The following is a 14,432-nucleotide window of genomic DNA, read 5'->3' as shown; positions in this document are numbered from 1 at the left end:
CATGTCTGAAGGAACAAGGGAGGGGTTTGTGAACAGAGCATGAGGCTGTTTCCTGGAGGTTGGTTTTGGCGTCATGCCCAGAGTCGGTGGACTTTAGTGTGATTTGTGCAACGGAATAAGTGTGAAGGTCAGACTCAGGGAAGTCTCCTTGGGTTCAAGTGCTGTTGACAGGGTTTGTGCGTTTGAGAGTTTCCAGGGGTCAGAACTTAACTCCGAGCGAATGTCATGCACACTAATAGGGGGCGATACTGGAATAGCCCAAAGGCGGTGGGTCCAACTGAGTAGGTGGGGGACCCGTGGGCAAGTGCCTGCAGTGCGTACACTCACGTGGGCTGTGATCGTTTGTGTGGAACCTAAAGTGTGACGTGAGGGATGCACAACATTTAGCACTGACATTGTGAGCTCTGAGGAAGACAGACTCGCTTTCATCTTCATCTATGTGAGTCTTGTAGAGTTTTGGCCTTTGGGAAATTACCTGCAGTTATAAGTCTCAGTTAATTCATCAAAGGCAATTAAGTATCCATGCTATAAACTTTGTTGAAAAGTAACTGAATTTACTTATTTGATAACTGAGTCACTTAATAGAAAACATTTAAAAAGTTTCTGATCCATAGTAACAGATATGTCAATGTTTACAACATAAATGGGAATGGCAAAGGCAGCCCCAGCAACTGGAAGCTGGCCTGGCAGTCACTGCTGGTTTTCTCATTTAATACAAAACCAATTTCACCCGAAGGTCATTGTGAGTCAATTGTGTGACTGTAGTGGGTCCAGACAAGAGGAAGAACACATTATAATTATGTCTTTAAAAAGGCTAAGAATCTAAGGGTCAAATTGACCAAGATCACCACGCATTGCCACTTCTTGCCAATGTGACTAGTGCATATTCACGAATTAGTTTCAACTGCACTTCATTCTCTGCTTTCTAGATCAGAACGATTAATATATCCAACCATAGGGATGGCCGGATGGCTCAGTTGGTTAGAGCACGGGCTGTCAACAACAGGGTTGCTGGTTCAATTCCCACATGGGATGGTGGGCCGTGCCCTCTGCAAGTAAACATTGAACATGGCGACTGGACTTGGAGCTGAGGTGCACCCTCCACAACTAGATTGAAGGACAACAACTTGGACCTGATGGGCCCTGGAGAAACAAAGTGTTCCCCAATATCCAATAAAAAAAAAAAAAGAAATACACACACACACACACACACACACACACACACACACACACAACCATAAAGGTATGTTTGCCTCCTGACAGCATCTAATCCAGAGGAATGGGACACTTTGTGGAACAGTGAAGTCATCTAACACAAGTCAAAATGCTTGACATTATGTGTGCAAATGTGTCTTAATGTCATAGAGGTCACAATATGTCCCTCTTACTGACACACCCCACGGCCCTGCATGAGTGCTCATCCCCAGGGCTCTCAATACTTTGAGCAACTAAAAGGTTGATCCTGGTGCATTTTCAAAGTCATTAAATAACTTATTTTAATGACAAAAGTTTTAAATATATTAGAATAAAGTAATTTATGGGAAAGAAAACTCCCCAAACTGGTATGCACCTGGAACTACTGATTAAGGATGTATAAGGGTATTGACTCAGAGTTCTCTTAATTTGAAAATTTACAAGGCTGACTGACAGCCTGTACTGTGACACCCAAAGCAGAAGCAGCAGAAGAAACAATACACGACACGGACTTCATCAAGTTAAAAGCCATTTGTACATCACAGGACTCTGTGAGGATAGTGAAAGACACCCCTCAGAATGGGAGAACATATTTGTAGATCACATACCTGATAAGGTGAATTGTCCAGAATACAGAAAGAGCACATCCATCTCAATAGCAGAAATGCAAAGAACCCAGGTTAAAAATGGGAAAGGATCAGAATAGACAGGATAGAGGTTGTAGAGAAACTGAACCCTCATACACCTTTCATGGGTATATAAATAACACTCCATAGCTGTGGGGAAGAGCTCGGTGGTTCCTCATGGAGTTACCCATAGGGGTCCCCTGCAACCCCGCTATTCCACTCCTAGCTACACTGAAATAGCTACACTCAAGATGTGTAAGGAATGTTCATTGTAGCAATATTAAAAACAGCCCACAGGTGACATGTCTACAATGCCCACCCATGGCCGAATGGATAAGCCAAGTGTAGAATATACACAGGATGGGATATCACTGAGTCATATAAAGGAAGGAAGCACTGACACGTGCTGCAACATGAAAGAGCCTTGAAATAAGCTGAGTGAAAGCAACTAGACAGAAGGCCACATAGTGTATGATTCCAATGATATGAAATATCCAGAATAAACAAATCCATGGTGACAGAAAGTATCTCAGTGCTGGCCCGGAATTTGGGGTATCATGGTATTCTGGCCTTTAAATTTTTTATTTGGATGGTAGTTTTATTTTTATTTTTTTATATAAGCTCCGTACCATTTTCCATAGTGGCTGTGCCAATTTACACTCCCACCAACAGTGCACGAGGGCTCCCTTTTCTTTACATCCTTGCCAAGGATTGTTGTCTCTTTTCTTTCTAAAAAGTTACTAGTGTCAGGTGTACAAAGCAATGAAATAGACATTTCCCCCCCTCACAAAATGTTAACCCCCCAATCTCCTACCCCAATACCATTCGGTGTATTCCCTATGCTGTACTCCACATCCCATGTCCATATGTGTATTTAATTGTAGTTGGCATTCAATATTACTCTACATCAGCGTCAGGTGTATAACGTATTGGTCAGGTATCTACACAGTCTATGACGTGATCCCCCTGATAAGTCCAGCGCCCATCTGGCTCCCTACATACAATCTTCACAACATTATTGATGATATTCCCCATACTGTATTTCATAGCCTGATGACTATATTGTGATTACTAATTTCTACTTTTTTTTTTTTTTTTTAAGATTTTTATTGGGGAAGGGGAACAGGACTTTATTGGGGAACAGTGTGTACTTCTGGGACTTTTTTCCAAGTCAAGTTGTTGTCCTTTCAGTCTTAGTTGTGGACGGTGCAGCTCAGCTCCAGGTCCAGTTGCCATTGCTAGTTGCAGGGGGCACAGCCCACCATCCCTTGCGGGAGTCAAACCGGCAACCTTGTGGTTGAGAGGACGCACTCCAACCAACTGAGCCGTCCGGAAGCTCAGCGGCTGCTCAGCTCAAGGTGCTGCGTTGAATCTTAGTTGCAGGGGGCGCTGCCCACCATCCCTTGCGGGACTCGAGGAATTGAACTGGCAACCTTGTGGTTGAGAGCCAGAGGCGCATGTGGGAATTGAACCGGCAGCCTTTGGAGTTAGGAGCATGGCGCTTTAACCACCTGAGCCCCCGGGCCGGCCCCCCTAATTTCTACTTTCTAATCCCTTCATCTTCCCCCATCCCCACTCCCTCCTGTCTAGCAACCATCAGTTCCCCTCCACCCCCCATATCTCTGAGTCTATTTCTGCTTTGTTTGCTTGTTTATTCTGTTCTTTAGATGCCATATGTAAGTGAGATCATATGGTTTATGTCTTTCTCAGTCTGACTTATTTCACTTAGCACAATATTTTCTTGGTCCATCCATGTTGCTGCAAATGGTAAGATTTCGTACCACAATTTCTTAATGCATCTTCTATCAATAGGCATTTCAGTTGTTTCCATACCTTGGCTATTGTGAATAGCGCTGCAATAAACATAGGTAGGCATGGATTTACTTCTGGGGTCTCTGTTCTGTTCCATTGAGCTATGTGTCTTTTTAATGCCAATACCATGCTGTTTTGATTACTATAGCCTTGTAGCATGATTTGATGTCAGGTAACGTCACTTTGTTCTTATTTCTCAAGATTACCATTGGCTATTCAGGGTCTTTTTGGGTTCCATATAAATTTGAGTATTATTTGTTCTAGTTCTGTGAAAAATGTCGTTGGTAATTTGATAAGGATTGTGCTGAATCTATATCTTGCCTTAGGAAGTATGGACATTTTAGCTATATTAATTCTGCCTATCCATGAGCGTGATATATGTTTCCATTTATTTGTATCTTCTTAAATTTCTCTCTTCAATGTCTTATACTTTTCTGAGTACAGGTCTTTTACTTCCTTGGTTAAATTTATTCCTAAGTATTTTATTGTTTTTGAAGCAATTGTAAATGGGATTGTTTTCTTAATTTCTCCTTCTGATTTCTATTGGTGAATACAAATGCAACTGATTTCTGAATATTAATTTTGTATACTATACTAAATACATTTATCAGTGCTAATAGTTTTTTGGTGGATTCTGTGGGGTTCTCTATATATAGTATCATGTCATCTGCATATAATGACAGTTTTACTTCCTCCTTTCCAATTTGGATGGCTTTTATTTCTATTTCTATTTCTTTTTTTAATTTTTATTTTATTGTTTTAGTTTATTTTTTAAATTTATTGGGGTGACAATTGTTAGTAAAATTACATAGATTTCAGGTGTATAATTCTGTATTACATCATCTATAAATCCCGTTGTGTGTTCACCACCCAGAGTCAGTTCTCCTTCCATTACCATATATTTGATCCCCCTTACCCTCATCTCCCACCCTCCACCCCCCTTACCCTCTGGTAACCACTAAACTATTGTCTGTGTCTATGAGTTTTTGTTTCTCATTTGTTTGTCTTGTTTTTTTGTTGTTTTTGGTTTATATACCACATATCAGTGAAATCTTATTTTTTTAAAGATTTTACTGGGGAAAGGGAACAGGACTTTATTAGAGAACAGTGTGTACTTCTAGGATTTTTTCCGGGTCAAGTTGTTGTCCTTTCAATAGTAGTTGTGGAGGGTGCAGCTCAGCTCCAGGTCTAGTTGCCGTTGTTAGTTTCAGGGGGCAGAGCCCACCATCCCTTGCGGGAGTCGAGGAGTTGAACCTGCAACCTTGCGGTTGGGAGCCCACTGGCCCATGTGGGAATCGAACCGGCAGCCTTCGGAGTTAGGATCACGGAGCTCCAACCGCCTGAGCCTCTGGGCCGGCCCTTATTTCTTTTTCTTCTCTGATTGCTGTGGCTAGAATTCTAGGTACTGTGTTGAATAAAAGTGGTGAGAGTGGGCATTCTTGCCTTGTTCCTGATCTTAAGGGGAATGGTTTTAGCTTTTCCCCACTGAGTATGATGTTTGCTGTGGGTTTATCATATATGGCCTTTATTATGTTGAGACACGATCCCTCTATTCCCACTTTGCTAAGAGTTTTTGTTTTGTTTTGTTTTGGTTTTTTAATTTTTATTGGGGAATATTGGGGATCAGTGTGTTTCTCCAGGGCCCATCAGCTCCAAGTCGTTGTCCTTCAATCTGGTTGTTGAGGGTGCAGCTCAGCTCCAAGTTCAGTCATCATTTTCTTTCTTTCTTTTTTTTTAAATTAAATTTATTGGGGTGACAATTGTTCATGAAATTACATAGATTTCAGGTGTACAATTCTGTATTACATCATCCATAAATGCCATTGTGTGTTCACCACCCAGAGTCAGTTCTCCTTCCATCACCATATATTTGATCCCCCTTACCCTCATCTCCCACCCCCCACCCCCCTTACTCTCCAGTCACCATTTTCAATCTTAGCTGCAGAGGACGCAGCCCACCATCCCACGTCCCATGCAGGATTTGAGCTGGCAACCTTGTTGTTGAGAGCTCGTGCTGTAACCAACTGAGCCACCTTGTTGTCTTCCATCTAGTTGTGGAGGGCACAGCTCACTGACCCATGTGGGAATTGAACTGGCAACCATTTTGTTCAGAGCTCGCACTCTAACCAACTGAGCCATCCAGCTGCCCCACTAAGAGTTTTTATCATATATGACTGCTGGCTTTTGCCAAATGCTTTTTCTGCATCTATTGATATAGCTGTATGATTTTTATTTTTCATTTTGTTAATATGTATCACATTAATTGATTAGTGGATATTGAGCCAACCTTAAATATCAGGAATGAATCCCAATTCATCGTGGTGTGTGATCTTTTTAATGTATTGCTGAATTCAGTTTGCTAATATTTTGTTGAGGATTTTTGCATGTATGTTCATTAGGGGTGTTGGCTATAGTTTTTTTTGTAATGGCTTTGCCTGGTTTTGGGATCGGGGTGATAGTGGCCTCGTAAAATGAGCTTGGGAGCCTTCCCTTCCTTTAGATTGTTTGGAATAGTTTGAGGAGAATAGGTGATACATTTTTTCTTTTTGAATGGTAAAATTCACCTGTTAAGCCATCTGGTCCAGGACTTTTGTTGTTTTGGAACTTGTTGATTACTGATTTAATTTTGTTAGTAGTAATTCATCTGTTCAGATTTTCTGTGTCTTCTTAATTCAGCCTTAGAAGATTGTGTGCTTCTAGGAATTTATCCATTTCTTCCAGATTGTCTAATTTGGTGGTGTGTAGTTGCTGGTATTATTTTCTTAAATTTTTTTGTATTTGTGTGGTATCTGTTGTCACTTCTCTTCATTTCTCATTTTATTAATTTAGGTCCTCTCTTATTTTTGATGAGCCTGGCTAAAGATTTGTCAATTTGCTTTATCTTTTAAAAAAAAACGGTTCTTGGTTTCATTGATCCTTTGCATTGTTCTTTTGGTCTCTATTTCATTTATTTCCATCTGATCTTTATTATTTCCTTCCTTGTACTCACTGTAGTCTTATTTTACTGTTATTTTTCCAGTTCCCTTAGGTGTAAAGATAACTGTTGATTTGAGATTTTTCTTGTTTCTTTAGGTAGGCCTCCATTGCTATGAATTTCCCTCTTAGGACTGTTTTCGCTGCATCCCATAGATTTTGGGTCATTGTGTTTTCATTTTTGTTGTCTCAAGGTATGTTTTGATTTCTTCCTTGATCTCATTGTTGACCCATTCATTATTCAGTAGCAGGTTATTCACTCTCCATGTGTTTGTGTGTTTTCCAGTTTATTTTTTGTAATTGATGTCTAGTTTTATAGTACTCTGGTCAGAGAAGATGCTTGATATGACTTCAGTCTTCTTATTTATTGGGACTTGTTTTGTGGCCTCGCATTGAGGTCTATCTTGGAAAATGTACCATGTGCACTTAAAAGGAATGTGTATTCTGCTGCTTTGGGGCAAAACGCTCTAAAACCATTGATTTAATCCTTAAGGCCACTGTTTCCATATTGATTTTCTGTCTGGAGGATCTGTACATTGGTGTCAGTGGAGTGTCGAAGTCTGCTGCTATGATTGTTCCTGTTGATTTCTCTCTTTATGTTGTTCAACATCTGTTTTATATATTTAGTTGCAGCTGTGGTGGGTGCATAGATGTTTACTAGGGTTATGTCCTCTTGTTGGATTGATCTGTTTAGTTTTATACAGTGCCCTTCTTTGTCTTTTATTACTGCCTTTGTTTTAAAGTCTATTTTGTCCAATATAAGTATTGCTACTCTAGCTTTTTTGTTGTTCCCATTTGCATGAAATACCTTATTCCATCCTTTTACTTTCAGTCGGTATGTGTCTTTTGATTTGAAGTGGGTTTCTTGTGAACAGCATATGCATGGATCTTATTTTCTTATCCATTCAGCCCCCCTATATCTTCTGACTGGAGCATTTAATCCATTTATATTTAAAGTGATTATTGATAGGTACATAGTTATTGCCATTTTAGTATTCATATTTCTGGTCTTTATTCTTTTAACATTTCCTGCAATACTCACTTGGTGGTAATAAATTCCTTTAGCTAATTTTTTCATGAACATTTGAAGGGTGGAACGCTGCACGGGGATGGCCAGCCAAATGTAGGTGTTCTCACACTACTGCAGTTGTTTTGCTTTTTCCTAAATAAACCCTCTTTTTCGCCAACTACTTATAAAATTGTTTTTGTTCTGCCAACATTTTGGGGTCTTGTCTGCAGTCCAGAGAAGAAAAAACTCTAGTGGCTTCTGAACGGTGAACAAACCAGCTTTGGTGCCTCACAGGGCCAATTGTGGTCGATGCTTTATTTACTCCCCGACTTAGAAGCCTCTGGTGAGTTCTCTCTTGGATCTGAGCCAATGCTTTTGCATTTGTCGCTCTCTGGGTTTTATTTGGGAATTGTTGAAATAAAATGTGTGTGTGTCTGTGTGAATGCGTTAAAGGCCTATTTGTCTATGTTGTCTGAGTATCCATTGTGGTATGTCGGCTTGAATTCTTCAGAAAGCAAGCTGTCCTTTGAGACAAAAAGTGGCCTTCCCCTAATGTCCTTTTGGGGATAGACATTATTTCTACTGAAATTGGACAGTTTTGCCAGTATTAGACTGTGCCGTCTCACTGAGAAAGTGAGAAGAGTGTCACCCAGCGCAGCCTATAACTTAACTCCCTGAGAGTTGGTTATTTCCCTGGAAATGGCTTTCAGCCTTTGGCCTGGTTCTCAGTGATCAGACTGTTCCAGAGCGAGGTGAGCTGGAGACCTGCAGGTTGCTCGAGTTGTGAAGTGTTTAGGGCCCAGTATTGAAAATGGGATCTCTGCTGTCTAAGCCTCTAAAACTGTCTCTCCAACGGAGACATAGGCTGAATATATATATAAAACCTGTGGGAAATTTTTCTGCACGTATTTAACAGATCTCACTAAGAGTAATGTAGAAAATCGTGGCTACTTTGGGGAACTTTGGAAATTCCCAAACTTGATATTCTTAAAACTAAATTGGATAATAACAGTGGTGTGATTAAGAAAGAGAAATGGAATGCCTATTTTGAGTAGCACATTGAGGCTTCCAAACAAGACTATGAACCTAAAGTTGCCCATTTACCAAATAAAGTCTCAACATTCACAAGGGCTGCGAAAATTCAAAAAGAGACAAAACGGCACCGAAACCTCTTGCACTTCCTCTCCAGCACTGCCTTCCCTTGCCCCCACTTCTCCTTTATCTCAAGCTCCACCTCCCTCTCCTCTTGTCTCTCACTCCACTTTCAGCTCATCCCCCAGAGGCACCTTTTCTTGAATCTTCTCCTTTTTCTCCTTCCTCAGAACATGTTAGTACTTTCCCATTTAAAATTAAAGCCTTCTGGAGATCCTAATGAGCCCCACGTCTCCTATATTCCCTGGACTCAAGCTGAGTTAAACGAGCCAATGTAAAGAAATTCCCTAAGGTAACTGAGGACAGTAATAAATTTGCTGAGGAAATTGATATTACTATTCAGGCCCATCCGCCTGGGTTTTCGAATTTGTATCAGCTAATGAATATGTTAGTTGGTGAAGGCCAACCTTGACATTGGATGAGGATTGCCAGATGGGAGTATCCTGATAGACGTTTAAGAAAAGCAGACCTCCAATTATTGGGAGGAAGGCAGGGAACTTGCTCGAAAACTACATGAAGCAATTCCTAAGTCTCCCAACGCCCGAACCTAAGCACCAATTGCAAGGTTTTCTTGGTCTAATAGGCTATTGCTGAAATTGGATGCCAGATCTCTCTAGCGGCAAAACCTTTGTATGTCCTACTAAAGAATGACAGTCCTGACGCAATTTCATGGAAAGGACAGGATGACAGATTTTAAAGCCTTAAAGGAGAATTTAATAAACACCTTCTCTTGGGCATCCTAACTATCAGATTCCCTTTGTCCTTTTTGTGAATGAAAAGGACATGCCCCTGGGGTGCTTATTCAAAAACAAGGGATCAACATGGACCCCAGCACACTAGAGTCAACAACTGGACCCTGTGGCTCGGGGATACCCCTCCCCCCTTTGCCTTAGAACCATTGCGGCTACTGCCCTTTTGGTTAAAGCCACAGAGAAGGTGTCGTGGTTAGATCCCATCTAACCATGGTTGTGACTCATGATATTACAAGCTTTCCTGTTTTCTCATCACACCCAGCATCTTTCAGTCCCCTAACTTCCTATGAAATGCATCTGCTAACCACTTTTCATATAACCCTTTCATGTTGTAATAACCTTCACCCAGCTACTTTTCTCTGTTCTTAGACTGAGGAAGCCCCTCATGACTGTCTGACACTCACAGATCACGTCCTGACTTCTTGTGACGATTTGCAGGAGACTCCTCTAGGTAAAGCTGATCTTTCTTAGTTTACAGATGGTCCATACTTAACAAAATGGAAATGGTAAGTAATGAGCTGGTTATTCTGTCGTAACTCCTCATGGAGGCAGCACCTTTGCCTCTGGCCACTTCAGCACAGCAGGCTGAATGATACCCCCTCACTGCAGCTTGTATTTTAGCCAAGGGGATAACTATCAGCATTTATACTGACAGGAGATACGCCTTTGGAGTAGTTCATGACTTCGTATATGGAAACTTTTTATGTATGGAACACTGTGGTTTCCTTCCCTCCAATGGAGATCAAATTACTAATGTCCCCATGTTCAGGGATTATTGGACACTATGGTTTTCTCTGATGCTTTAGCTGTTATTAAGATTCTAGGACATTCTAAACTTGACCCCGGCAAGCTAAAGGAAATCACCTTGCAGATATTTCTGCTATGAAGGCTACCCTTTAAGGCATCAGTAGCTGTCACATCTCTGTCATGATTCAAAGAGATGTTCCTCCAATTGCTAACTTAGAAAAACTGGCCAAAAAAGACCAATAATTGGCTTCAGAAGAAGAAAAACAAGATTGGAAATCCAACAATTGCTGCTTTGGTAAGGAAATAAGCTCTGGTTTGGACCAAGTAACCCAATGCTACCAGAAACTCTAAAATTCCCACTCCTAGCTATATGCATTAAACCACTGGTCCCCTGACAAAATGGTAGCATTCATGGACCAAGATTGGTGGGGAGATATTAACAAGGATGCAAACAGTGCCCACCTTACATGTCCCACCTGTCGAAAGTATAACCCAGGGAAGCCTGTTCACACTGTCCCTGCACAATTTAAATTGCTGAATGGGCCTTTTGAGGTCTGGCAAATAGATTTCATAAAGTTTCCCCCATCTCATGGTTACAAATACGTTTTTGTTATGATGTGTATGTATTCTCACTGGACTGAAGCTTCCCTCATAGACAAGCTAATGCAGCTACAGTGGCTAAAGTCCTGTTAGAGAAGATTATTCCCGCTTGGTGAACTCCTCTCCAAGACCACAGTGACTGAGCAACCCATTTCACCGGTCAGGTGCTAAAGCAAGTCTGTGCTATTTGGCCAGTTCTACAACATTTTCACTGTGCTTTACCATCCTCAATCTTCAGGTTTAGTTCAATGAGCTAATGGTATTATTAAAATTCAATTGGCAAAAATTGTAGAAACTCTTCAAACACCTTGGCCAAAAGCACTGGCATTAATCCTTTTAGATCTCAGGTCTACCCTTTTCGGACTCCAGCTTTCACCTATCGAGCTAATTACAGTCCACCAGATGCATTTGGCTCCTGGCTCTTATCATTCACAGTTGGTAAAAGGGACATACTTCAATATTGTAAAGGCTTCATTGCTTCTCTTGACAAAATCATGATTGGGTACAACAATCTCTTTTCACAGTGCACTTCAGGGAAATGAAAAACTCACAATCCACACTCCACAACCTGGAGATTTTCTTTACTGGTGTCGTGCAGGAGACCCTGCTCGCTGCGCCATTTGTCATGTGGGACGGCCTGCGGGGTCTCTGCTCCCGCTCCCCATACAAGAACGCAGGACATGGTGAGGCCAAAAAGGAACACCCACGGAGCCATAGGTAGGGGAGTCATACCACTATATTCTCTCTGGCGGCACTGTACTCTCACTGGAGGCTGGATCCACACTGTCCGCAAACCGCCATCCACACTTGCCAGCCCAGTCGCCATCTTCTTGCTAGCCCCCATTTTTCTCTCTCTCTCTAGCGTAGCCACAGCAGTTATATTAGTGGCCAATGGCTCACTGGTTACAGCTGACGGCCAACTAGCCACAGCTGATGGCCATGCAATCACAGTTGGCCATTTACTACCTGAGCCGGCACCTGTCTATGTGAGGTGGAGAGCCTGGAAACTGCTTTCTGGGGCTCTGCCCCCACACCTGGAAAGACACCTCAAAAAGTCTCCCTCCAACCTCATTGGAAGGGCCTTTACTAGATGTGGTGGTCGCACAACAGCCTAACCGTTTGTCCCCTCCTGCCATTCCCTAAGAAAGGAAGGATTGTGGAACTGTGCCTCTTTGGGATTAGAGTTTTATGACTTGTGTCCCCCCACCTGGTCTCCAGAAAGAAGGGTTCGCAGTCAAAGACCAGTAAGATTCCTTAAGGAAGGAACAACTCAAGCCAGACTGGGCCCGTTGAGACCCCTGATGAGCTGCTGTAAAATAAATGGAAAGGAGCCTTGTCTCCCTTCCCCCTTGCTTGAGAAAAGCAGCTGCTGACTCTTGCTGCTCCCTCTCAGCTAATTGTGAGAGAAGTCCATTAGAGCGATAAGATCTCGCCCTCACTGCTCAGCTCATGGAATGGCTCATCGAGGGAGACTTTCTCCCCTCCGGGAGGTGCATACCACACCTTAGATAGACTATATACTTCGGTTGCTGTGGGACCTACAATTGGGCTCAAAAAGCATTTTTTAAATTTTGCAAGAGTTTCACAGGCCGTGCCTAAAATCACGTGATTCCTTTGTTTGTAATCAATAAATACCCCTGTCAACTCTATTCGGTCTCTTGAGGCTGCGAGTCCCTTGGTCCTCTGTGATTTAACTGTGTATGAGTCTCTGTCTCTTTATTATAGTTTAACCCTTGTGGGGGCAGAGCCCCAGAAAGAAGTTTCCAGGCTCTCGGCCTCACATAGAAAGGTGTTGGCTCAGGTAGTAAATGGCCAACTGTGATTGCATGGCCATCAGCTGTGGCTAGTTGGCCGTCAGCTGTAACCAGTGAGCCATTGGCCACTAATATAACCGCTGTGGCTACGCTAGCAGAGAGAGGGAGAGAGAGAAAGAATGGGGGCTAGCGAGAAGATGGCGGCTGGGCTGGCAAGTGTGGATGGCGGTTTGCGGACAGTGTGGATCCAGCCTCCAGTGAGAGTATAGTGCCGCCAGAGAGAATATAGTGGTATGACTCCCCTACCTATGGCTCCGTGGGTGTTCCTTTTTGGCCTCACCATATCCTGCGTTATGAGGGGAGCGGGACCAGAGACCCTGCCGGACTCCCTGCACGACAACCCTCGCCGCCTCCCTCACCTTCCCACGGCTTGTGTTGTGCAGGTCGCAACAACTAGATATCCTTGACTAACCCCTGTGCTGCTAAACTGCAGGGAGTAACTCTTGGATATACTTGTCACCTAAAGAAGGTGACACCTGATTGGAACTGCACACTGTGTGATGATCTGAAACTACACCTGTCAAAAATTAAAGCAGGTGGCCTCTGAAGGAAATAAATTGCCACACGACTGAATCCCCCTGCACAGCTCTTCTTACTACTGATTCTTACTTCATCTTTCTCTTTTCCATGGAAGGAATATGCCATCGTTCGCATTTACTATGCTACTGTGAAAGAGGGGGAACCTTTGTGATCGTTGAACCTGTTATCCAGAACTTTGATCTACTAAGATAATAACGGTCTTTGTTTCATTATCCACAGGCTTGAACTTTTGGGATAAATCTGTCAAATAGACTATGTTATGTTGTTCTAATCCTGTTTTAAATTCTTATTGTTATTAAGCTCTGCACCTGCTGTCTGTTGACCCTGGACACGAGCTGTTCCCCAGCCACACACTTTCCTTGTGATGTGAGAGATGACACCCAGAAGTCCTTCCTGACATCGAGGGATAAAAAGAGTGAAGACAGAAGAACCGACTGTTGATCAATGATGCTTTTGGAGAAGGATCTTGATCAGAAGGTGGGAATGAGAAACGTGAACTTGGAAATTACTGAAATTAATCAGGCTAGGAGGTGTGTGGATAGAGCTGGGCTCCTTGAATTGTATGGCCCTAACTTCCTATTCATAAAACTCTATGGCTCTAACTTTCTGTCTCCCTGCCACATATGTACATATATAGCCACCATCTTGGCGTAAGGCAGAATGTGCACGTGGCTCGCTGGGGCTGCATGTTCTCATGCTGCTGCAGGACTTTTCCCTTTTCCCTAAGAAAGCCTTTTGGTGACGGACTACCTAGTCGATGTTATTGTTCAGTTGACAAGGCAAATCCATAGCAACAGAAAGTATCTTAGTGATGGCCAGGAGGTAGGGGTGTCATGGTATTCTGTCCTATAAATTTGTTTGTAAAAGTGGAAATACGCTTCACAGTTTCACATGTAAAACTCTGGTGTTTGTATAGTCACAAAGCTGTAGAACAACACTACAATGTAAATAAGGAAATGCAGCCTGTCATATATTGACATTTTCTGGGGACTGACTGAAACATGATCTGACAAATTTCCTTGCAGCAAAATGCACCCCCGAAAATTCTAGCCTCTCACAACTGTGTCTGTGCTGAGAGGAGTCTCGTGCAGGCGGGGGCGAGGGTTCCCACTGTCCACAGAGCACTGTGGATGCTTACCGTAAGCACCTAGGTGGGGGTATAGATGTAGGACTGACCCTCCAGACGTCAAAGATCATAGATTAAAACCAAACC

The 14,432-nt window shown here is 42.5% G+C and overlaps 1 long non-coding RNA gene across 2 annotated transcripts; it reads left to right on the top strand.

The window, feature by feature from the left end:
- The first annotated feature begins 4,710 nt into the window (after positions 1 to 4,710).
- On the top strand, positions 4,711 to 14,180 carry LOC141572664 (uncharacterized). Of its 2 annotated transcripts, XR_012498003.1 has the most exons (3): positions 4,711 to 7,957; positions 9,888 to 9,969; positions 13,520 to 14,180. It is a non-coding gene; the product is annotated as an uncharacterized LOC141572664 (long non-coding RNA). The 2 variants fall into 2 exon arrangements; XR_012498002.1 differs by lacking the exon at positions 4,711 to 7,957 and having other exon boundaries at positions 7,964 to 9,969.
- The last annotated feature ends 252 nt before the right edge of the window (positions 14,181 to 14,432 follow it).

The sequence above is a fragment of the Rhinolophus sinicus genome, linkage group LG07 (assembly GCF_036562045.2).
Source record: "Rhinolophus sinicus isolate RSC01 linkage group LG07, ASM3656204v1, whole genome shotgun sequence".
NCBI lineage: Eukaryota > Metazoa > Chordata > Mammalia > Chiroptera > Rhinolophidae > Rhinolophus > Rhinolophus sinicus.
Note: the sequence above shows the minus strand (reverse complement) of the source record. Positions and strands in the feature narration are given on the sequence as shown.